The sequence below is a fragment of the Ranitomeya variabilis genome, chromosome 2, assembly GCF_051348905.1.
Source record: "Ranitomeya variabilis isolate aRanVar5 chromosome 2, aRanVar5.hap1, whole genome shotgun sequence".
Classification (NCBI taxonomy): domain Eukaryota; kingdom Metazoa; phylum Chordata; class Amphibia; order Anura; family Dendrobatidae; genus Ranitomeya; species Ranitomeya variabilis.
In genome coordinates this window covers 636,116,993-636,143,197 of record NC_135233.1, presented here as the reverse complement: position 1 = coordinate 636,143,197, position 26,205 = coordinate 636,116,993, and the positions used below count along the sequence as shown (strand labels likewise).

At 43.1% G+C, this 26,205-nt stretch overlaps 1 protein-coding gene across 1 annotated transcript in view; it reads left to right on the top strand.

Moving 5' to 3' along the window:
• CAPN9 (calpain 9) overlaps positions 1-26,205 on the top strand; it is a 260,696-nt gene that overhangs the window by 108,964 nt on the left and 125,527 nt on the right. The window lies entirely within an intron of this gene.

Sequence of the window (26,205 nt, the reverse complement as noted above, 5' to 3'; positions counted from 1 at the left end):
TGCATATTATTAGTTTGTTGAGTAATAACCCGTGTACGTGGCTACTGCAACTATTTACTGGCCTCAGAATTCACATACCACACATGCAAGCATCACAACTGAGCCAAGTGAGTGCCTGCAATAGTGTGAGACACACAAAACTACCAGTGGAGAATGCTGTGGCTAAGTAATACCAGTAGTTATTTATTGCATAATTATCCTTCCTCTTGGCCAAGTTTTGTAAAATCCCAGAAAGCCCTTTTATCTATAATACTGCTGGTTATTACAATGTACAATCAACCAAATATAGGTAATTTGTATAAGTACATGAAGAGTCAGTGAGTAAAAATGATATATGTAATAATTAGACTCATGAGTACTTAGCCAGTAGGACTTGGTAGATCTGGTAATGCACCGGAATTACTTAGGAAATCATATCGGAAATATGTGCAAGTTTGATCATAATAAATATATATATATATATATATATATATATATATATATATATATATATATATATATATATATATATATATATATAGCACAGACCAAAAGTTTGGACACACCTTCTCATTTAAAGATTTTTCTGTATTTTCATGACTATGAAAATTGTACATTCACACTGAAGGCATCAAAACTATAAATTAACACATGTGGAAATATATACTTAACCAAAAAGTGTGAAACAACTGAAATTATGTATTATATTCTAGGTTCTTCAAAGTAGTCACCTTTTGCTTTGATGACTGCTTTGCACACTCTTGCTATTCTCTTGATGAGCTTCAAGAGGTAGTCACCGGGAATGGTTTTCACTTCACAGGAGTGCCCTGTCAGGTTTAATAAGTGGGATTTCTTGCCTTATAAATGGGGTTGGTGCCATCAGTTGTGTTGTGCAGAAGACTGGTAGATACACAGCTGATAGCCCTACTGAATAGACTGTTAGAATTTGTATTATGGCAAGAAAAAAGCAGCTAAGTAAAGAAAAACGAGTGGCCATCATTACTTTAAGAAATGAAGGTCAGTCAGTCCGAAAAATTGGGCAAACTTTGAAAGTGTCCCCAAGTGCAGTGGCAAAAACCATCAAGCGCTCCAAAGAAACTGGCTCACATGAGGACCGCCCCAGGAAAGGAAGACCAAAAGTCACCTCTGCTTCTGAGGATAAGTTTGTCTGAGTCACCAACCTCAGAAATCGCAGGTTAACAGCAGCTCAGATTAGAGACCAGGTCAATGCCACACAGAGTTCTAGCAGCAGACACATCTCTACAACAACTGTTAAGAGGAGACTTTGTGTAGCACGCCTTCATGGTAAAATAGCTGCTAGGAAGCCACTGCTAAGGACAGGCAACAAGCAGAAGAGACTTGTTTGGGCTAAAGAACACAAGGAATGGACATTAGACCAGTGGAAACCTGTGCTATGGTCTGATGAATCCAAATTTGAGATCTTTGGTTCCAACCACCGTGTCTTCGTGGGGCGCAGGAAAGGTGAACAGACGGACTCTATATGCCTGGTTCCCACCGTGAAGCATGGAGGAGGAGGTGTGATGGTGTTGGGGTGCTTTGCTGGTGACACTGTTGGGGATTTATTCAAAATTGAAGGCATACTGAACCAGCATGGCTACCTCAACATCTTGCAGCGGCATGCTATTCCATCCGATTTGCGTTTAGTTGGACCATCATTTATTTTTTAACAGGACAATGACCCCAAACACTCCTCCAGGCTGTGTAAGGTTATTTGACCAAGAAGGAGAGTGATGGGGTGCTACGTCAGATGACCTGGCCTCCACAGTCACCAGACCTGGACCCAATCGAGATGGTTTGGGGTGAGGTGAACTGCAGAGTGAAGGCAAAAGGGCCAACAAGTGCTAAGCATCTCTGGGATCTCCTTCAAGATTGTTGGAAGACCATTCCCTGTGACTACCTCTTGAAGCTCATCAAGAGAATGCCAAGAGTGTGCAATGCAGTCATCAAAGCAAAAGGTGGCTACTTTGAAGAACCTAGAATATAAGACATAACTTTCAGTTATTTCACACTTTTTTGTTAAGTATATAATTCCACATGTGTTAATTCATAGTTTTGTTGCCTTCAGTGTGAATGTACAATTTTCATAGTCATGAAAATACAGAAAAATCTTTAAATGAGATGGTGTGTCCAAACTTTTGGTCTGTACTGTATATATATAAAAGAAATACATCTTTATTGAAAATGTATTAAGTGAACATGAGAAACACAGTTAAGCCATCATATAAAATGGCATCACACTCCAACACAGAGGGTAAATATAACAAGATATATAAAAATGACACTAAATGAATTTCAATATGCAGCATTAGAGAGACAAAGTAAAATAGTCCAAAGAGGCAATGTAAATGTCACAATAGTTAAGTCTGGACAAGATAAGAAGTCAGTCTAACAATCCTTAATAACATACTGTGACATGGCAATGAAAAATATCAGAAGAAGGCATTAGCGCTGAAACGCGCGTCAGGGACTTGGCTGTCATCTCCACTATCAGTAAATTGTTACTTTATATATGCATTCTGACATTTTTTATTACCATATTAACCCCTTTCTGCCATATGACGTACTATCCCGTCGAGGTGACCTGGGACTTAATTCCCAGGGATGGGATAGTATGTCATGGGCGATCAGCCGCACTCAGGAGGGGAGCACGGCCAATTGCTGCCGGGTGTCAGCTGACATCCGGCACTTTTTGCCAGGAGTGGTCACGGACTGCTCCCAGCACAATCACCCTCGGAACACTGCGATCAAACATGATCGCAGCGTTCCGGCGGCATAGGGAGCTCCCTGCGTGCAATATGGTTGCGTTGTTCCAAGCGTCTCCTCCCTGCAGGCCCTGGATCCAAAATGGCTGCGGGGCTCCTTCCGGGCCCTGCAGGGAGGTGGCTTGCAAGCGTCTGCTGAGAACAGGCGCCAGCAAGCCTGCAGCACTGCCTGTCAGATCGCTGATCTGACACAGTGCTCAGATCAGCGATCTGACACTATATATTCATATCCCCCCTCCCCATCCTACATAAAGAAAAAAAAATATTGTTCCAATAAATACATTTCTTTATCTAAATAAAAAAAACAATAAAAATACACATATTTAGTATCACCGCGTCCGTAACGACCCGACCTATAAAACTGTCCCGCTAGTTAACCCCTTCAGTGAACACCATAAAAAAACGCTTTATTATCATACCGCCGAACAAAAAATGGAATAACACGCGATCAAAAAGACAGATATAAATAAACATGGTACCGCTGAAAACGTCATCTTGTCCCGCAAAAAAACGAGCCACCATACAGTGTCATCAGCAAACAAATAAAAAAGTTATAGTCCTCAGAATAAAGCGATGCAAAAATAATTATTTTTTATATAAAATAGTTTTTATCTTATAAAAGCGCCAAAACATAAAAATATTTTATAAATGAGGTATCGCTGTGATCGAACTGACCCAAAGAATAAAACTGCTTTATGAATTTTACCAAAAGTGGAACGGTATAAACGCCCCCCCAAAAGAAATATATGAATAGCTGGTTTTTGGTCATTCTGCCTCACGAAAATCAGAATAAAAAGCGATCAAAAAATGTCACGTGCCCAAAAATGGTACCAATAAAAATGTTAACTTGTCACGCAAAAAACAAGACCTCACATGACTCTGTGGACCAAAATATGGAAAAATTATAGCTCTCAAAATGTGGAGATGCAAAAACAATTTTTTCCAATAAAAAGCGTCTTTTAGTGAGTGACAGCTGCCAATCATAAAAATCCGCTAAAACCCCCGCTATTAATAGTAAATCAAACCCCTTCATCACCCCCTTAGTTAGGGAAAAAAATAAATATTTATTTCCATTTTCCCATTAGGGTTAGGGTTAGGGCTACAGTTAGGGTTGGGGCTAAAGTTAGTGTTGGGGCTAAAGTTAGGGTTAAGGTTTGGATTACATTTACGGTTGGGATTAGGGTTAGGGGTGTGTTTGGGTTAGGGTTTCAGTTAGAATTTGGGGGTTTCCACTGTTTAGGCACATCAGGGGCTCTCCATATGCGACATTGCGTTCGATCTCAATTCCAGCCAATTCTGCGCTGAAAAAGTAAAACAGTGCTCCTTCCCTTCCAAGCTCTCCCGTGCGCCCAAACAGGGGTTTACGCCAACATATGGGGTATCAGCATACTCAGGACAAATTGGACAACAACTTTTGGGGTCCAATTTCTCTTGCTACCATTGGGAAAATAAACATTTGGGGGCTAAAATATAATTTTTGTGGGAAAAAAATATATTTTTTATTTTCATGGTTCTGCGTTCTAAACTGTAGTGAAACACTTGGGAGTTCAAAGTTCTCACAACACATCTAGATAAGTTCCCTGGGGGGTGTAGTTTTCAATATGGGGTCACTTGTGGGGGGTTTCTACTGTTTAGGCACATCAGGGGCTCTCCAAACGCGACATGGCGTCCTCTCTCAATTCCAGTCAATTTTGCAATGAAAAGTCAAATTGCGCTCCTTCCCTTCCTAGCTCTGCCATGTGCCCAAACAGTGGTTTACCCCCACATATGGGGTATCAGCGTTCTCAGGACAAATTTCACAACAACTTTTGGGGTCCAATTTCATCTGTTACCTTTGGGGGAAAAAATTGGGGGGGCGAAAAGATCATTTTGTGAAAAATATGATTTTTTATTTTTACGGCTCTGCATTATAAACTTCTGTGAAGCATTTGGTGGGACAAAATGCTCACCACACATCTAGATAAGTTCCTTAGGGGGTCTGCTTTCCAAAATGGTGTCACTTCTGGGGGTTTCAATGTTTAGGCACATCAGGGGCTCCCCAAACGCGACATGGCTTCTTATTTCAATTCCAGTCAATTTTGCATTGAAAAGTCAAACGGCGCCCCATCCCTTCCGAACTCTGCCATGCGCCCAAACAGTGGTTTACCCCCACAGCGTACTCAGGACAAATTGTACAACAACTTTTGGAGTCCAATTTCTCCTGTTACCCTTGGTAAAATAAAACAAATTGGAGCTGAAGTAAGTTTTTTGTGAAAAAAGTTAAATGTTCATTTTTTTTCTTTTTTTTTTTAAACATTCCAAAAATTCCTGTGAAACACCTGAAGGGTTAATAAACTTCTTGATTGTGGTTTTCAGCACCTTGAGGGGTGCAGTTTTTAGAATGGTGTCACACATTGGGTATTTTCTATCATACAGACCCCTCAAAGCGACTTCCAATGCGATGTGGTCCCTAAAAAAAAGTGTTGTAAAAATGAGAAATTGCTGGTCAACTTTTAACCCTTATAAGTCCCTAATAGTGATGAGCGAACGTGCTCGCCTCTACTCGTTACTCGCCCGAGAATCACTATGCTCGCAGCCATCTTTGTTGTGGTCGTGCAGTGAATGGCTTGGCCGCACAGCATCATCCCAAGTATAAGAGACCCGACGCCGCCCTTCTTGCGTCATACATCTCCGGAACCAGCGAGAGTAGAGACAGCTGCTGCAGAGATAGGGTCATAATCGTGCTTTTAATGGTTAGTGTAGGTCTGCAACTGTCAATTCCACAACTCCTGAGAAACCAACAGTCCTTTTTAGGGCTAATTCTTGGGTCCCAAGGTTGCAGCACTAGGTAGGCAGCGCACAGCATATCCATATCATTGCAAGACCTGCAGGCACTGTATGTGCGTCCATAGCTCTCACTGCATCCCTCCCAAAGCTCCATAACTGTCTGCTGCTGCTTATTTACTATATACCTAGTTGCAGTTTTCATTTTTTTTTTTCTTCCAAAAATTCACCCCAGAAAAAAAAATACAGTCTGTTATGTCAGACTGAGTCCTGGCGCATCTGTAGAAAAATCATAGTTTGTCAGGCATACGTAGCATAGTTGTGTGTGCTAGCCTTGTTCTACAATTTTTTTTATGTTTTTTTTATAATAAATTCACCCAAAAGCTCTCCCCCAAAAAATTAATAGAGTCTGTTATGTCAGGCTGAGTCCTTGTGTTTTTTTTTTTTAATTGTATTTCCGCAGTAGCATAGTTCTGTGTGGTAGCCTTGTGCCAAAAAACAAAAAAGGCCTCATATATCGTCGTTTTCCAAGTTTGGGCATTTTAGGCTGGTTTTCCACTGTTTTTGCTGTCTGTGACTCTACTTATATACAGTACTATTTTGCAGAACCCCCCCAAAAAAATACAGGCCACATATTTGGCCTGTAATATTTCCGTGACAGGCCTCATATATCTGCGTGCTCCAAGTTTGGCCATTTTAGGCCATCAGTCCATTTTTTTCCTGTCTGTGACTCTACTTATATACAGCACTATTTTGCATTAAAAAAAATTCTACAAAACCCCCCAAAAAATTAAGACAGTCTGTTATGTCAGACTGTAGCGCCTGTTGTATCTGTGGTGGAAAAATCGTAGCTTGACAGGCATAAGTTTCATAGTTCCGTCTGCTAGCATTGGTCATTTTTTTTTTGTTTACATTAACCAAAAAGAAAAAAAACACATAAATACAGTCTGTAAAGTCAGACTGAATCCTGGTGTATCTGTTTTTGAAAAATCAAATTTCCCCTGTAGCATAGTTCTGTGTGGTAGCCTTGTGCCACTCTTTTTTTTTTTTTTTTTTTTTGGTTTTAAGCTCTCCAAAAAACAAAAAAGGCCTCATAAATCTGCATGCTCCTTTTAGGCCGGTTTTCCACTGTTTTTGCTGTCTCTTACTCTAGTTATATACAGCACTATTTTGCATTTAAAAAAATACAGGACACATATTTGACAGTGTGTTATTTCCGTGACAGCCCTCATATATCTGCGTGCTCCAAGTTTGGGCATTTTAGGTCTGTTTTCCATTGTTTTTGCTGTCTCTTACTCTAGATATACACAGCACTATTTTGCATTTAAGAAAACACCCCCCAAACATTTAAGACAGTCTATTGTGTCAGACTGAGGCCTGTTGTATCTGTGGTTGAAAAATCGTAGCTTGACAGGCATAAATTTCATTGTTCTGTCTGCTAGCCTTGTTCTTTTTTTCTTCTTTTTTTTTTTTAAATTATACAAAACACTAAAAAAAAGTTAATATGGTCTGTTATGTCAGGCTGAGTTCTGGTTTAGAAAAATCGTATTTCAGCAGGCATACGTAGAATAGTTCTGTGTGCTAGCCTTGTGCCACTCTTTTTTTGGGGGGTTTTAAATTCAGCAAAAAGCCTCAAAAAATGTAATACAGGCTATGTCAGGCTGAGGCTTGGTGTTTGTGTTTGAAAAATCGTGGCTTTGCAGGCATACTGATCAGATATAATTTAGCTCCAAATAAATACATTTGTGTTGAGCTTTTGAAATAGTGCAGTAGTCCATTTAAAATGGGCAAGGCAAGGGGTGGGGAACTGGATGTGATGCTGATGGTGCATGCAGAGGATGAGGCCGTGGCCAAGGTGCAAGTGGGCCACAACAAAGACCCACATCTTCTCGCTCGACCTTCCTGTCCCAGTTTCTAGGGGACCACAGCACACCACTATTGAAGCCACAGCAGTGTGAAACTGTTGTTGGTTGGATAGCGGATAATGCTTCCAGTCACTTAACGACCACCATCATGTCTTCCACACGGTCAAGTCTGAGTAGCCGTGAGTGTGGCCCAGATATTCCTCACCCCGATCCTCCTTCCTCCCACCGAGTGCCCTGAGACAACTGACCCCACACTTGGACACTCTGAAGAGCTGTTCAATTTTCCATTTCAAGATTCAGAGCTATTGGCCAGTCAACTTGAAGTGGGGACAGATGAGATTGCATGTAGAGCTGCCCAAAGCTTTGACCAGCCCCGATCACAGGAAGGCGATGGTGGGAAAGTGTCACAAGAGGTGGACGATGATGAGACACAATTGCCAGAAAGTCAGGAGGAGGAGCAGGGTTTGTATGTGGAAGACGAGGTGGTGGATGACATAGTGACTGACCCAACCTGGCAGGAGGACATGCATAACGAGGACAGCAGCACAAATGGGGAAGGAGGCATATGCCCCCAACATGCAGGAAGAAGCAGTGTGGTGGCCACAGACAGAAGGCTTGCATCTGTTCCCCGTAACACCAACATCAGTGAAGTTGCCATTCCAACTGTTAGATTTCCCAAGTCTGGTTATTTTTTAAAGACTCTGTCGATAACCTCAAACAGCACCTGCCAAGCCCACATCAGAAGGGGTAGCAAAACAACCAGCCTGACCACCACCAGCATGATCAGGTACATGGCAGCAAAACACCCGACTTTGTGGGCCCAGGCTCCAGGAACACTGCCTGCAGGTGACACCACTGCTTCTTCCACTGTTTTGCGTAGAAGGTGAAGCCAATCCCCAGTCCACCATGCATGTGAAGATGCCTCTAGCCCTGCACCTGTTGTTGCCCACAGTTAAGCAGCACCATCATCAAGCCCGTTCACATCTTTATCCCAGCACAGCCTTCAGTTGTCTATACCCCAGTCTTGGGAACACAAGCGTAAATACCCAGCCAATGCCCCACAGGCCACAGTCCTAAATTCTAACATTTCTCTTCTTCTTGCACTCAAAATGTTGCCTTTTAGGCTCGTTGAGACAGAAGCTTTCTGCAACCTGATGACGGAGGCCGTCCCAAGGTACTCGGTCCCCAGTCGACACTATTTCTTCTGGTGTACCGTACCGGCAGAACCAGCATGTGTCCCACAACATTACCCGTGCCCTCAGCAATGCTGTTACAGGGAAAGTCCACCTAACCACGGATACGTGGACAAGTGCTTGTGGGCAGGGACGGTACATCTCACTGATGGCACACTGGGTTAACATAGTGGAAGTCGGGACCCAGTCAGACCTTGCGATGGAACACATCCTCCCCACGCCGAAGATTGCTGCCCTACGTCAATCAAGGTTTCCCCCACAGTCTACAGCTCCTGCACCTCCTCCTCTTCATCCTCCATCTCTGAAATCAACACATCAGTCAGAAGCTGGAAGCACTGCAGCACTGCCTCAGCCAAGCGGCAACAGGCTGTGCTGAAGCTAATCTGCATAGGTGACAAACCGCACAATGCAGAATAGTCATGGACAGCGCTGAAAGAGCAGTCAGATATTTGGATGACACCGATGAACCTACAGCCAGGCATGGTCGTGTGTGACAATGGCCATAACCAAGGTGAACTCACACACGTACGTTGCTTGGCCCATGTGCTTAACCTCGTAGTTCAACGTTTTCTGAAAAGCTACCCGGAGCTGCTGGATCTGCTAGTGAAAGTACGCCGTCTGTCTGCCCATTTTAGAAAGTCAGCTACAGCTTCAGCCGACCACGCTGTGCTTCAGCAGTGTTTGCAGCTCACCGACTGGCGTGTGCTGTCCCCATGCTCTGAAACTCTACGCTGCCTATGTTGGAAAGGATTTGTGAGCAGAAGAGGGCAGTTTTTGACTACCAACATCAACAAGGCCGTCGATATTCAGTTCAGACTCCACACATAAGACCTCAGGAGTGGACATGGATGTCAGACATATGTACCATCCTCCAAAACTTTGAGGACTGCACCAAGATGGTGAGCAGCGATGAAGCTGTAATTAGCATCACCATTCTGCTTCTCAGCATTCTGAAAACCTCTCTGCACACAATTAAAGAGGATGTATTGCAGGCAGAGCACGAGGACATGGAGCAAGGAACTATAAGGGGATTACACTCAGCCCAGCCTCATGTCTTCTCAACGTGGATTGGTAGGCAATGAGGAGGAGGAGGAAGAAGAACAGGAGCTACTTTCATGCACTATAGACGGTACTACAAGCACAGCTGTCATACCTTCTGTTCAGCATGGATGGCCTGAGGACAGGGAGGATGAGGAGGAGGACAGCATGGTCAGCCGTCCTGTTGGTGAGGACACAGAAGTCTTGCCTGTTAGCAGTCTGGCACGCATGGCTAACTTTATGTTGCGCCAGATCTGGACCCGTTGAAGCGTATACCACGCGAAATGGCCATAGTCCATTAACCTAACCAGTTCGTCTTGCAATTATCCTGCCCTCTGTAACCATGTCCACAGCACGTTGTTAAAATAAAGGACAAAAGTTTTTTTTACTGGAAGACTTGTGTGGTGCTGCTATTTTCTTCCTGTTTGGATTTCCACTCATGTTTTTTCAAGCAAGCATGCCTTATTCCAGTGGATTACCGTTTGGTGGGGTTGTCGACTCAGCTCATCCTACTGGACTCTGCTAAGACTGCTCAAACAGTGAGTACTCACCTGTTTCTTAGTGCCATTCAGCTTTTTTCTTGTTTGTTATGGACTTTATATATACGTAATCACTATTAGTGTTGAGCGATACCTTCCGATATTTGAAAGTATCGGATTGGATCGGCCGATATCCAAAAAATATCGGATATCGCCGATACCGATACTTGATACCAATACAAGTCAATGGGACACAAATATCGGAAGTGATCCTGGATGGTTCCCAGGGTCTGAAGGAGAGGAAACTCTCCTTCAGGCCCTGGGATCCATATTCATGTAAAAAAATAAAGGATAAAAATAAAAAATATGGATATACTCACCCTCGGACGAGCCCTGGCTGTCGCCGCTGCAAGCGTCTGCCTCTGTTCCTAAGAATGCAGAGTGAAGGACCTTCGATGACGTCACGGCTTGTGATTGGTCACGTGACCGCTCATGTGACCGCTCACGCGACCAATCAAAAGCCGCAACGTCATCGCGGGTCCTGCACTCACTGCATTCTTAGGAATGGAGGCTGCCGGTTGCACCGCTGAGGTCCAGGATCTGTCGGAGGGGTGAGTATATCCATATTTTTTATTTTTATTCTTTATTTTTTACATGAATATGGATCCCAGGGCCTGAAGGAGAGTCTCCTCTCCTCCAGACCCTGGGAACCATACGCACCTCACACGCCTGGGAACTTATAGGAACTTCTGATTCCGATTTCCGATATCACAAAAATATCGGAACTCGGTATCGGAATTCCGATACAGCGAACATCGGCCGATACCCGATATTTGCAGTATCGGAATGCTCAACACTAATCACTATATGTATTTAATCATTATATGTACTTTTTAACCTTTGCATGTTAACATATACAAAAGTGTACGCACTCACACTATTCAATCATACTAATCCTTGAATTTTGTAGTTTGCAATAAAATTGCATTGTATTGCATGTATTAGCCTTATTTAAAGCCTATCTGAACCTTATTGTTAAAAACATGGCAAATAAAATGCCAAATTCTTCTGTAAATAATTCTGCAAAGAGGGAACCATCATACCATTATAAAATACGAGTGGATTTTCATGTGCCCATCCAGTATGTGGGTTCCAAGATGTAATGGGGTGCATATGACTATGCAGCAGGGCTGACCTTGCTGCCAATGTGTAAAACAAAGGAGTATGGGAGTATAAAATGCATATTTTGAAGTGGATTTTCATGGGCCCATCCAGTATGTGGGTTCAAAGGCTTATTGGGGTGCATAAGAATTGGTAGCAGGGCAGGCCTTGCATTCAATGCAACATTTTTTCAGGAGGCCCTCCTGAACATATGAAAGGGGTATTGTGGTGCATCGTAATTCTTGGCAGCCCATCCACTCACAGCATAGGCTACAACAGTTTAGGAGACCCACTGTTTAATAATGGCCCTTTAAGAAGTTTAATGCCGCCTGATGCACCAGTAAAAATAAGCTCTCTGACTTTAAGAGTCCCTCCTTCATAAATGAAACAAGATGGGTCTGCTTATGTGTAAAACACCACATGGCCAGCTAGGGTTGTTACATGTTACAATTATATTTCCCAGTGAATGCATTTGTAGTGGTTGAAAGTAATGTTAAAGTTGAAAAACGCTTCAAAAACACTGTGTCTGAACTAAGCCTAAGTGGGGGAGGAAATTTTCGGTCTGGGGTAAATTGTTTGGCCTCACAGGCAAGTCATTAACCTGCAAAGTTTGTACCTTAAAATATTTCCCAGCCAAATCTTTTTTGGTTTCATTTTAGTGTGTCCCCATGATGTTCCTGTGTCATTTGAGCAGTGTTTCCATGATTTTCAGGCGTTTTTAGACCTTAAAAGGACCCCCGGGGGGATCGTGGTAAAAATACTCAGGTCTCCAATAGATTTACATTGGGCTCATTGTTCTGGCCGAGTACCCGAGTATACCAATCTGCTCGACCCGAGCAATGAGCACCCGACCATTTTAGTGCTCGCTCATCACTACTCCCTAACAAAAAAAAAAAAATTTTGGTTCCAAAATTGTGCTGGTGTAAAGTAGACATGTGGAAATGTTGCTTATTAAGAATTTTGTGTGACACATCTCTGTGATTTAAGGGCATAAAAATTCAAAGTTGGAAAATTACAAAATTACGCTTGTAATATCAAAGAAATGTTACCACTATCATGAAGTACAATATGTCATGAGAAAACAGTGTCAGAATCATCAGGATCTGTTGAAGCGTTCCAGACAGGGCCGGCGTCAGCACCCGGGCAAGTGCCGGGGCCCTGAGCAGGCAGGGGGCCCACTCACCATCAGGGACACTGGTGCGCTATAGTGCCGGCCCCCGCGAGTGGACCCCCACGTGCTTCGGGCCCTGGCACTTGCGATACTTACCTCTCCCGGTTCCAGCGCTGCAGCGTCTTCCATCCTCTGACTGTGACGTTTTAGTCAGAGTGCGCGATGACGTCACTAGTGCATGCCCTCTGCCTGAGCAGTCGCAGCACAGAGAGCAGGAAGACGCCGACGGTGAGGAGTTCAGAGCAGAGCAGCATCAAGCAATGAGAGGTGAGTATTTCATTTTTTTTAAATATTTGGAGCAATATATGGGGACCATCAGAAGGGGCCCATATATGGAGCACCATATAGAATTAGCCCCATATAATGCATCTTATGGGGCCAATTCTATAGGGAGCATTATAAGGGGCCAATTTAATATGGAGCATCTTATGGGGCCAATTCAATATGGAGCAGTATATGTGGACAATTACATATGGAGCAGTATATGGGGCCAATAATATATGAAGCATCTTATGGGACTAATTATATATGGAGCATTTTACAGTTAGGTCCATATATATTTGGACAGAGACAACATTTTTCTAATTTTAGTTATAGACATTACCACAATGAATTTTAAACAAAACAATTCAGATGCAGTTGAAGTTTAGACTTTCAGCTTTCATTTGAGGGTATCCACATTAAAATTGGATGAAGGGTTTAGGAGTTTCAGCTCCTTAACATGTGCCACCCTGTTTTTAAAGGGACCAAAAGTAATTGGACAATTGACTCCAAGGCTATTTCATGGACAGGTGTGGGCAATCCCTTCAATATGTAATTCTCAATTAAGCAGATAAAAGGCCTGGAGTTGATTTGAAGTGTGGTGTTTGCATTTGGAAGGTTTTGCTGTGAAGTAAACATGCGGTCAAAGGAGCTCTCCATGTAGGTGAAACAAGCCATCCTTAAGCTGCGAAAACAGAAAAAACCCATCCGAGAAATTGCTACAATATTAGGAGTGGCAAAATCTACAGTTTGGTAAATCCTGAGAAAGAAAGAAAGCACTGGTGAACTCATCAATGCAAAAAGACCTGGGCGCCCACGGAAGACAACAGTGGTGGATGATCGCAGAATAATCTCCATGGTGAAGAGAAACCCCTTCACAACAGCCAACCAAGTGAAGAACACTCTCCAGGAGGTCGGCGTATCAATATCCAAATCTACCATAAAGAGAAGACTGCATGAAAGTAACTACAGAGGGTTCACTGCACGGTGCAAGCCACTCATAAGCATCAAGAATAAAAAGGCTAGACTGGACTTTGCTAAAAAACATCTAAAAAAGCCAGCACAGTTCTGGAAGAACATTCTTTGGACAGATGAAACCAAGATCAACCTCTACCAGAATGATGGAAAGAGAAAAGTATGGCGAAGGCGTGGTACAGCTCATGAACCAAAGCATACCACATTATCTGTAAGACATGGCGGAGGCAGTGTGATGGCTTGGGCATGCATGGCTGCCAGTGGCACTGGGTCACTAGTGTTTATTGATGATGTGACACAGGACAGAAGCAGCCGAATGAATTCTGAGGTATTCAGAGCCATACTGTGTGCTCAGATCCAGCCAAATGCCGCCAAACTGATTGGTCGTCGTTTCATACTACAGATGGACAATGACCCAAAACATAAAGCCAAAGCAACCCAGGAGTTTATTAAAGCAAAGAAGTGGAATATTCTTGAATGGCCAAGTCAGTCACCTGATCTCAGCCCAATTGAGCATGCATTTCACTTGTTAAAGGCTAAACTTCAGACAGAAAGGCCCACAAACAAACAGCAACTGAAAACCACCGCAGTGAAGACCTGGAGTAGCATCAAAAAGGAGGAAACACAGCGTCTGGTGATGTCCATGAGTTCAAGACTTCAGGAAGTCATTGCCAACAAAGGGTTTTCAACCAAGTACTAAAAATGAACATTTTATTTAAAATTATTGAATCTGTCCAATTACTTTTGGTCCCTTTAAAAACAGGGTGGCACATGTTAAGGAGCTGAAACTCCTAAACCCTTCATCCAATTTTAATGTGGATACCCTCAAATGAAAGCTGAAAGTCTGAACTTCAACTGCATCTGAATTGTTTTGTTTAAAATTCATTGTGGTAATGTCTGTAACCAAAATTAGAAAAATGTTGTCTCTGTCCAAATACATATGGACCTAACTGTATATGGCCAATTATATATGGAGCATTATATGGGGCCCATTATACATGGAGCATCTTATGGGGCCAATTATTTTTGGAGCATTATATGGGACCCATTCTGTATGGAGCATTATATGGGGCCCATTCTGTATGGAGCATCATATGGGGCCCATTCTGTATGGAGCAATATATGGGACTCCGTATACTGCATGGGGCCAATCATATACTGTATGGAGCATTATATGAGGCCCATTCTGTAAGGAGTATTATATGGGGCCCATTCTGTAAGGAGCATTATATGAGGCCTATTCTGTAAGGAGTATTATATGGGGCCCATTCTGTAAGGAGCATTATATGGGGCCCATTCTGTATGGAGTATCATATGGGGCCCATTCTGTATGGAGCATCATATGAGGCCCAGTATACTGTATGGGGCCAATCATATACTGTATGGAGCATTATATGAGGCCCATTATACAGTATATGGAGCAATAGATGGGGCCCATCATATACTGTATGGAGAATTATATGTGGCTCACTATACTGTATGGAGCATTATATGGGGTCAATTCCGTATGGAGCAATATATGCGGCTCATTCTGTATGGAGCACTCTGTGGTGCCCATTATACTGTATGGAGCATTATATGAGGCTCATTATTCTGTATGGAGCATAATATTGGGCTCATTATTCTGTTTGGAGCAATATATGGGGCTCATTATTCTGTATAGAGGACTATACTGTCTGGTTTCTGAGCTAATGTAGAATGTACAATAGATATCACTCATGTATTGTAAGAAGTAAGTGAAATCTTTGGCAATGTACTATACCTATATTTCTCTGCCGTATCGGTGCATTATGAATTGTGGTATGTGTTAAAGGGGCCCACCGGGACTCTTTCGCCCAGGGCCCATGAAAACCTGGAGCCGGCCCTGGTTCCAGAGTAATAACCTCATAAAAGGACAGTGGTCAGAATTTTAAAAATTGGCCCGGTCATTAACGTGCAAACCACCCTTGGGGGCTAAGGGGTTAATATTCATTTAGTTTCATGCTTATATATCTTATTATATTTATCCTCCGTGTTGGAGTGTGATGCCATTTTTTATAAAATGGCTTAACTGTGTGTTTCAAATTCTCTTAATAAATTTTCAATAAAAATTTATTTATTTTATATATATTGATATTATGGTCATAAATGAACATATTTCCTAGATTATTTCTTTATTATAATGTAGTAGCAGGGTTTACATTGTTATTCTAGACAATTATATACTTGTAACTTTATTGCATAAATTGTCACCATTTTACCATACTGCTGCCTGCTCCAAGAGAATGTTCTAACATAATGTTAATGCTAACAAAGTCATATTTAGGGTATGTTCACATGAAATTTTTTGATCTACATTAAAACTAAAAAGCTTTAGAAAATGATGGCTTTTTTGTTATAGGTTTTCATGTAGGCTTCTTTTTATGCATGGTTTGTGAATTTTGGCAATTTTTCCTGTTCCAGTTGATTTACAAGTCAAATTCTGGAATTTCTTTTTCAGGCAAAATGAATAAAAAATGGACATGTTTCTTTTTCCTAAATAAGGAAAAAAATCACTTGGCAAAACAGATCTGTAAGCGCTGTACATGTGTTTTTCCATAGAAATGATTAGGAAGTTTATTTGAAGAGTACATTATTTAAATGTTTTTTTTCTCCATGTGGACTTGAGAGCAAAACATGCTACAAAATCCACCTAAAAAACCCTCAATGTGAACATAGCTATGCATCAGTAGACTGGCATAGACTTAGCCATTAGGGGAAGTGTAAGATCTCAGCAATAAGAAGGAAGGGCACTGAGAGGTTTGCCAATCAGTCTAGGTGGGAAAAGATTGAGTTTAAAGTATTAAAAAAGATTATGCAGCCAATCTGTCATGCATTTTCACAGTAAGTAAACCAGCCCCATTAAAGGAGTATTCTCATCTCCAAGATCCTATCCAAGTATGTAGTAGGTGTAATAATAACATTAGCAAATACATAGTAGCATCGTTATTAATGTTGAAGGAAGACTAAGTCCATCTAGTTCAACCCGTACCCTAACCTAACTTGCCCTAACATGCATCTGGGCATGTGGCAAACAGTAAGCTCCACATTGGGGAACAAAATTTCTTTCCATCTCCACTTACGGCAACAATAGTGTCTCTTTCAATTGTTAAACGTGCGCACTAATGAACTAATGTAATAAATTTTGATGAAGGGAAGGGTTTCCATTTTGAATGATGCTTACTTTCATATACTCATTCAAACGCAAACTAAAATAGTTTCCTGATATATCTGGAGAGACCATAGTTAACAAGGATGCTGACGTTAGTAACTATTAGATAAGAAGAAATAAGGATTCCTATCATCTTTACCAAATTAATATTATTTAACATAACTTTTATTTGGTCCACTTTCTTCAGAAGCGCACCCCACCACTGCCTCTCGGCGTTTTTGAAGATTGATAGTTCAGATCATAGATTCATATTCTGTCTCTCTTTGTATATATCCCTGCTCCACATAGTTGGCAGGTCTCTCCCTATCTGCACATATGGGAGACACCTATGAATCAATTAGAAAAGTGTGGATAGAAGCTGGCAGCACAGGACTAGTCTCATTTGTTCAAACTAAAAACTACTAGTCTTAAGATCTTCAAATCTTTCTCTAAAACCCCTGAACGATCATTTAGCAAGGCTCTGTTTAATACTGAGAGTCCTTTGGGTGGAATTAATTAGCCAACAGACTCCCATTAATCATATAAACATTATAAAAAAAATGGAAATAACATTTTCAAAATATCTCTGTTATTCAGTATCAAGTATGAGCACCACATGCAGAATTAAACTCCATTACCTTGGCTGCTATCAATGAGATTATTAATTGTTGTCTGAGGAATGATCATGTGACGCCCGGGAGACCGAGGTACCCAGCACCAGATCAATGAGGTCCGTCTCTTGAGGGGGATGTCACTAGTGGCTTGACCCGGTGCTGTGGCCTCAGGCGATGCACAATGTAAGGGATATCATGAAGGAACAGACACTTACTTGATCAGCAGCAGGTCCTCTCAGCTGTGATGACCCCGATCCTGGATCGATGGCTATTGTCCAAATGAGAGACTGAGGCGCTGAAACGTTTAACCAGTTTACTTCAACAAAAAAGGGATTTGCAACCAATACTGTCACCGGAGTCTGTTTAAGAACTCTCAATTACTTTGACCCTGTCAGGATTTCCACCTCTTATTATGCGCAGTTTCTGTATGGCCCTGTTACTGTATGTGAACTGGCTGCCGACCCAATCTGTCTCTTCTGTGCTCTGCTCCGACGGACAACCCGAGTCCTTTTTTGTCGGCTTACCCCCTCTGGGAGTACCGCTGAACTCTGTGTCTGTTGCTGCGTCTTACCCTAGTGAAGCTGATATCACCTCACTTCCTTCCGGTTGCTGTATTATGTATAATGAATATAGCCACGGATCCGGTATCCGTCTCTGCGCCTATTCTGGGTAGAGGTTATTGCTATCCGGTTCACACAATGTCCTTTTTCTCTATTCCTCTTTTCCTACTATGGATATTACGGGCCTATAATCCGTCATAGGGCTGTTAGGAGTTCAGTTATACGACCTCTCACTTTCAGCTCCTCAACCCAACTGCCAGTCCTTTTCTCAGACCAGAATAGATCAAGGGGAGTCTCTGGAGCTCCCCCTTCTGGCCGGAGATGGTAGTGCAGTCTTGCTATTTTAATATTTGTATTTGGTGTCAATAACTATTTTTGTGGCAAATACCCCTAGGGGCGCCACATTCCCCCTTAGTTAAGAACAGTACTCCGGGACTGTGGGACGATAACATTTTGAAATAACAATTGATATGTACAGAGTCTTAAAAATGAAAAGTTACAAAAACCACTCAAAGAAACAAAAAAAAATGGAATTCTGTAAAAAGTCACTTCAAATAGCGTCCATTAATACAGTTCTATCCTTGAAGGTACTAGGAAGCAAAGTTCACAAAGCAGTCTTTCCGGAGCTTTGATTTAGTGTTTCCGGGCTGATAAAAAGTTCAAGAATATGCAAGAAGTTCATACAGGTAAATCTCTGTAGGTACTGGGCTTAAACATTACAGAACGATAACAATGACTATAGTCTTGTAGTTGGTAATCCGCATACCTGGCCGGTAATTGACCCTGGGTACTACGCTGGGATCTACGTAATAGCGGTGTCTCTTTATGTGGTGTACTACTGTCTACTGCGGATATAGTATCTGCCCTCTCTGCTAAAGATAATTCCACCACTATGGGGTTGGCAAGTCCACCATGAATGGGATCACTCTGATCAGGAATCTGTTCTTCCTGACCTGGAACCTCTTGTAGTATGGGGTCAGCCTCTTCCTGTCTTGGGACCTCTAATATTGGATTCGGTGTTGGATAAAAGGCCACCATGGGAACCACTACTGCACCATGGTATGTTAGTAGGGTTTTGGGAAAGTCCCCTATACAGGTGTGATACATTTCCTCCTCTTTTTCCTTTACTGGTTGAACCTGTATAGGTTGAATAACTTCTGATTCTGGCTGGACAACTTCTGGCTCTTTCAACGTTTCCGGACATAATTTAAGATTGTCTCTTGACACTAGTACAGATGTTAAACCTCCGTTTTTGCTAATGAGACACATTTTAGGATTATCCATTCTTGTTGGTAAAACTGTGTAGGGTACGGCTTCCCATTGATTATCCAGTTTATTGGTTCGACGATTCCTCTTGAGTACTTGGTCACCCGGTCTTAATGGAGTTGCTAGAGCATTCTGGTTGAAAGTTCGCTCTTGTCTTTCTCTGGTTTGCTGGAGGCTTCTTTCCACACTCTCTTGCACTTGGCGATACTGCTTTTGCCATACGACATCCCAATTGGAGTCTTGAACTTCTGCGTCTGGTTTCAGAATTCCCATTTCTAGATCGATTGGCAATTGGCCGGGTCTTGCACGCATAAGATAAGCTGGGGTGCAGTTGGTAGAGCTCACCGGGTCATGATTATACAGATCCACCAAGTCAGGCAATTTCTCTGGCCATTGATTCTTTTCCGTTTCAGGTAAGGTCTTTAGTAGGTCTATCACAATATGGTTCATCTTCTCACATAAGCCGTTTGTTTGCGGATGATAGGCCGTCGTCCGGATCTTTTTGCAACCATACATATTACAGAATTCTCTGAAGATCTCTGATTCAAAAGCTGAAACCCTGGTCAGTGAGAACCTGTTCCGGAAATCCATGTGGTCTACAAAAGTATGTTTGGAACGCTTTGGCTGCTGTTTTTGCAGTCAGATCTTTTACAGGTACTACTACCAAGAAGCACGAATAATGATCCACGATGGTCAAGGCATAGACGTAACCGGACCGGCTCGGTGTCAACTTCACGTGGTCCATGGCTACCAGTTCAAGTAGTTGTTTGGTGATTATGGGCTGCAGTGGTGCCCTTTGGCTCTTTTGATCGTTCCTTCTGAGGTTGCACGGGCGACAGTTTCTACACCACTGTTCGATTGATTTTCTCATCCCGACCCAATAAAATCTTTCTCTCAGAAGTACTTCTAGCTTTTTCCAACCAAAGTGACCAGCACCATTGTGGTAAGCTTTGAGGACCATCCTCACATCTTGTTTAGGCACGATAATCTCCCAAACCAATTCATGTGTTTTCGGATTGGTGTATCTTCTACAGAGTTTCCCTTGATACAGGAACATTTTGCCTCTCTCTTTCCAGAGTTGATGCGTCTCTTCTGGGGCATCCTCATCGGGATATGCACTTTGCTCAGTCAATAGTTCCTTCACTATCTTCACAGCCGGATTGCTATCTTGGGTGTCAGCCAATCTATGGTGTGCTAACGGATTAAAATTCACTTCTTGTTGTTTCTGATAGGTATTTGACTGACGATGTTTTACCTTGGGCTGATGAAAGGCTGGTAGTTCAATTTCTTCAAGCTCCCCCGTTTCTTCTTCTACATCTCTCAAGTGTGGCATCCGGGATAGGGCATCGGCATTTCCATTCTTGCGACCTGCTCGATACTTGATCACGAAGTTGTAATTAGATAACCGGGCTATCCATCGCTGTTCTAACGCACCTAATTTAGCCATGTCTAGGTGGGTCAACGGATTGTTGTCAGTATAGACAATAAATTCTGCACCGGTCAAATAGTGTTTGAAACGTTCAGTCACAGCCCAAACTACTGCCAGTAGCTCCAATTTGAAGGAGCTATAATTTTCAGAATTTCTTTCAGTAGGCCGGAGTTTTCTACTTGCAAAGGCAATGATTTTCTCCCGACCTTCTTGCTTTTGTGACAGCACCGCTCCCAATCCCACATTACTGGCATCGGTGTAGAGGATGAAAGGTTGATGGTAATCCGGGTACGCCAGAACTTCTTCTCCGGTTAGTGCCTTCTTTAGTTGTTCAAAGGAGTCTTCTCTTTCGTCGTTCCACTGAAAAGGAGGGTTTTGGTTAGAAGGTTTCTTCGTCTGCCCTATCAAAGCATCTTGCAAGGGTGCTGCCAATTTGGTAAATCCTTTTATAAATCTATGATAGTAACCCACTAATCCCAAGAATTGCCTCACTTCTTTTGCGTTGGTAGGTCTTGGCCAATCCCTTATGGCAGTTATTTTCTCGGGATCCGGTGCTACTCCCTCCGAATTCACGATGTGCCCCAAGTATTGTTCCTTTGGCTTGAGAAGGTGACATTTGGATGGTTTGATTTTCATACCATACTTGGATAAGGCTTCGAACACTTCTGCCAGGTCTGTTAAGTGCTGTTCGTAAGTCTTTGAGTAGACGATCACATCATCTAGGTACAGGAGGACGGTCTCGAAGTTCTTGTGTCCGAGGCAACATTCCATCAGTCGCTGGAAAGTACCGGATGCATTGCAGAGTCCGAACGGCATGCGATTAAATTCGCTTAGACCCATTGGTGTGGTGAATGCCGTTTTTTCTTTATCTCTCTCAGCCACAGGGACTTGCCAATACCCGCTTGTTAAATCTAAGGTGGAAAAATAATTAGCAGATTTCAAAGCAGTCAAGGACTCTTCTATCCTAGGCAAGGGATAGGCGTCTTTATGGGTGATGTTATTAATCCGCTGGTAGTCTACGCACATTCTCATGGTTCCGGCCTTTTTTTTTAGACAATCACCAGAGGGGCCGCCCAAGGGCTACAACTATCTCTTATTACCCCAGCCTGTTTCATCTCTCTCAGCATGTCCTTCGCGCATTGATAGTGAGCGGGCGGTATGGGTCTATATCTTTCTTTTATCGGGGGATGGTCACCGGTGGGGATTGTATGTTCCACCCCTTCTATCCGTCCGAAGTCCAATGGGTGTTTACTGAAGACCTGTTCATATTCCGTCACTAATCTATACACCCCTTGTCTTTGATGGGTAGGTGTTGAATCTACACCCACGTCTAGCTGTTGGCACCAATCCTCCGATCCTCCATCTGAGCCGTTATTTTCCACCTGACAGGTCGATTCTAAGGGCTCAACGGTTGTGATGGCATTGTTGTCAACAGTATATAACTTTGCCACTGTAGTGTACCTTGGCAAAGTGACCTCTTCCTCTCCACAGTTCAAAAGTCGTACCGGCACCTGTCCCCGGTGTACCTCGACCACCCCTCGTGCCGTGAGTATAGTGGGCCTGCTGTCGGTGTACGCTGGTTCTATTAAGGCTTGATAGTCTCATCCTTTAGTACCAATGGCTGCTCTACACCATACCAGCATTTCTGTTTTTGGTGGGATTACAATAGACGTTGGATCACTCACCCTCACACTGCCGATTTCTCCACCTGCAACTTCTATCTGTTGCCTTAACATTAATACTTTTATTTCCCTCTGGAGAACTCTCTGCTGGCAGGATCGGGCAGTTTCAGCAATTTGTTGTAAGACAGAAATAACTTCGGAAAAGCAGTTCTCTAACACATTCATTCCTATCAATACAGTTGGTTCACAGTTCTGTCGGTCAACATCAACGACAATTATACCCTGTTTCTTCAATTCTGCTCTACCAATCTTTATGGTCATCTCCCTGAATCCTAGTTTTGGTACCAACTTACCATTACTGGCCCATATATCTAGTTCAACATCAGAGGGCCCTTTATCAATATCTACCTCAGCCCAGTACCTCTTATAAAGGATATATGGTATAGATGAAATCTGGTAACCTGTATCCAGCAAAGCGTTGAGGGGAATTCCGTCCCGCACGATAGGGATGATGGGTCGTCCTCCGATGTACCTGTCATGCCAGGGTGTTGGGCCTTGAAAATTTATTCCTGCAAAGCGGCCCGCATTCCCAGGGGATTCCCGTTTAAATCACAATTTCATGCAAAGTGGCCTGGCTGCTGGCAACGGCGGCAAATGGGCTGTCCATCCGGTTGGTAGCGGTCACGGGGTCGTCCTCTCCATGTCGGGTATCTCCGGGACCTCATCCATGGAACATCCTCTCTACGGTTTGCCAACTCCATCTTGGGTTCTCTCATCTCCTGCATGGTTTTAGCCATTGAAGCAACAACATCAGTTAAAGAGTCAAGCTTTTGCTGAAGGGCTTCATTAGTAATGGGCCCCAGGGACTTAGCACTGGCACCGGACGTAGCTAATGTCACTGGCATTCCCCGTTGCTGAAGTGCATCTGCCGTGGGTTGTGTGAGATCCTGATCCCGAGGTGCCTCTGCCAGCTGGAGACGTATAGCGCTCTCCTTTAATTGGGCAAATGTCAATTCAGGGTTCTTAAAAACAAGCATGCTCACATGCCCCCGGTGAGAAGGGGTGTAGAGTCCCTCAATAAATTGATCTCTTAGCAGTTTATCGGCTCCTGTGTTAAAAATGGGTTCAGCCAGTGTAAGTGATTTAAGGGCTTCCTGCAGGTTTAAGGCAAAATCTCTCACACCCTCATTAGCTTTTTATTTGCAATTAAAGAATCGTACTTTAGCTTTGCTGCTGGTAGTGGTTTCAAATGTAGCTTTTAATCCAGCAAATATGCGTTTAACAGTACCTTTTAGATCAGTTGCCCATGCCGTGACTTCTCGCTTAGCATGGCCACTTAACTGCATCATCAGGAGACTAACACGCTGAGCTTCACCCACGGGGAACATATCAAAATGAGCCAGCATCTGTTCCCTGAAACCATCAAGGGTATTAGGTTCACCTTCGTACATTGGAAGCCACGGGCCACCCGGGGTATATGTAATCAACACCGGCATGATGGGCGCCACTCCTTGCGCTGCCAGGCTCTCTATTGACACTCTGTCTTTCAGCTGCATTAGCGTCGCCGGGTGCTGCGGCGTCTCCGTGTTGCGACATACTGTACCCCCTTAGTTAATCCAGGCCCCTCCGGTCCCAGCTTCCGTCTAGATAATGTAGATTCGTTCCTCTATGCAGCAGGATGACAATGACACGCCCCCTGCTGCCTCTAACTGCCGCACGCTCTGTGATGGTGGATTTTGAAGTTTTTCAGTTAGACTGGGGCTTGGGTAATGACGTAGCTCGATTAACAGTTTTGTGCCTAACGGTTATGAGATGATTACATCAGGGGATGGTGGCCATTTTTACCCCATTATAACCAATGGAGAAAAGTCACTTTCAATAGTTTTCAATGGGGAACGGGATTTTCTTTAACAAAGTCAATTTCCAAGATTTTTCATCCAAATTTTCACAGTTTCAGACTGCAATTACGGCACACAATACCCGGTGTACGGGCTGGCCCAATCCTGTTCGTGACGCCAGTTGTGATGCCCGGGAGACCGAGGTACCCAGCACCAGATCAATGAGGTCCGTCTCTTGAGGGGGATGTCACTAGTGGCTTGACCCGGTGCTGTGGCCTCAGGCGATGCACAATGTAAGGGATATCATGAAGGAACAGACACTTACTTGATCAGCAGCAGGTCCTCTCAGCTGTGATGAACCCGATCCTGGATCGATGGCTATTGTCCAAATGAAAGACTGAGGCGCTGAAACGTTTAACCAGTTTGCTTCAACAAAAAAGGGATTTGCAACCAATACTGTCACCGGAGTCTGTTTAAGAACTCTGAATTACTTTGACCCTGTCAGGATTTCCACCTCTTATTATGCGCAGTTTCTGTATGGCCCTGCTGCTGTATGTGAACTGGCTGCCGACCCAATCTGTCCCTTCTGTGCTCTGGTCCGACGGACAACCCGAGTCCTTTTTTGTCAGCTTACCCCCTCTGGGAGTACCGCTGAACTCTGTGTCTGTTGCTGCGTCTTACCCTAGTGAAGCTGATATCACCTCACTTCCTTCCGGTTGCTGTATTATGTATAATGAATATAGCCACGGATCCGGTATCCATCTCTGCGCCTATTCTGGGTAGAGGTTATTGCTATCCGGTTCTCACAATGTCCTTTTTCTCTATTCCTCTTTTCCTACTATGGATATTACAGGCCTATAATCCGTCATAGGGCTGTTAGGAGTTCAGTTATACGACCTCTCACTTTCAGCTCCTCAACCCAACTGCCAGTCCTTTTCTCAGACCAGAATAGATCAAGTGGAGTCTCTGGAGCTCCCCCTTCTGGCCGGAGATGGTAGTGCAGTCTTGCTATTTTAATATTTGTATTTGGTGTCAATAACTATTTTTGTGGCAAATACCTCTAGGGGCGCCACAATCAACAACGTCGATTGCACTTGGGCATGCAAATCAAGATCTGCTGCTGGCAGCTCCCTGTGTAATTGTTCACCAATGATGTTCCACATGTGCTTAATAGAGGTCAAGTTCAGAGTTGATACAGGCCATTGTTGCATGTTTAAACCATGTAGGCTGCTCACAGTAGCACAAGTAATATGAAAAACAGCTCTTGGGACAACTGGGAAAAATGTCCATTCCACTGGTTCCAGCATTAATCCATCCTATACTGTTAGTGAAATTGAACAAAGCTTACCATCTCTAAGTTATAAAAGAGTGTCTACACAAACCATCAGAAGGTGTTTAGATGGCATTGGGCTTCGAGCTAGACATCCAACTAAGTTTTCCTTTGTCCTCAGGCAAATGATCCCAAAGGCTAAAATAGTGCAGAGACAAACTGCCATGGAAGCTGGAATGAAGGTCTATCATATTCAGTGACGAGCCCCACTTTTGTCTTGGATGCAGTGATATACAGAGACTTAGAATAATAATAATAATCTTTATTTATATAGCGCCAACCTATTCCACAGTGTTTTACATTTTAACAGTTTCATACACAACAGTCATAAGTAACAACGTTAACAGTAATACAGTAATTAAAGCAAAATAAGAATACCCTGCTCGTGAGAGCTTACAATCTACAATGAGGTGAGGGTGACAAAGTACAGGTGTGTATTTACAATGATGGTCCATCCATCTTGAGGGAGTGGGGGACAGATAAAGGCCACATGAGCTGGTCGCCAGCCAGTATTTGTGGTGCTTTTGGGTATGGTGGAGTTTGATGGAGAGTTATTCTCAGATAGTGAATGGGCTACACACACACTTACACATAAAATGACTTTGATAAGGGAACATGATAGGACACTCTGAACAAATGTGTTTTGAGGTAGCACCTAAAACAAGTTGTGGATAGTCCTAATATCTTGGGGTAGAGCATTCCGATTGAG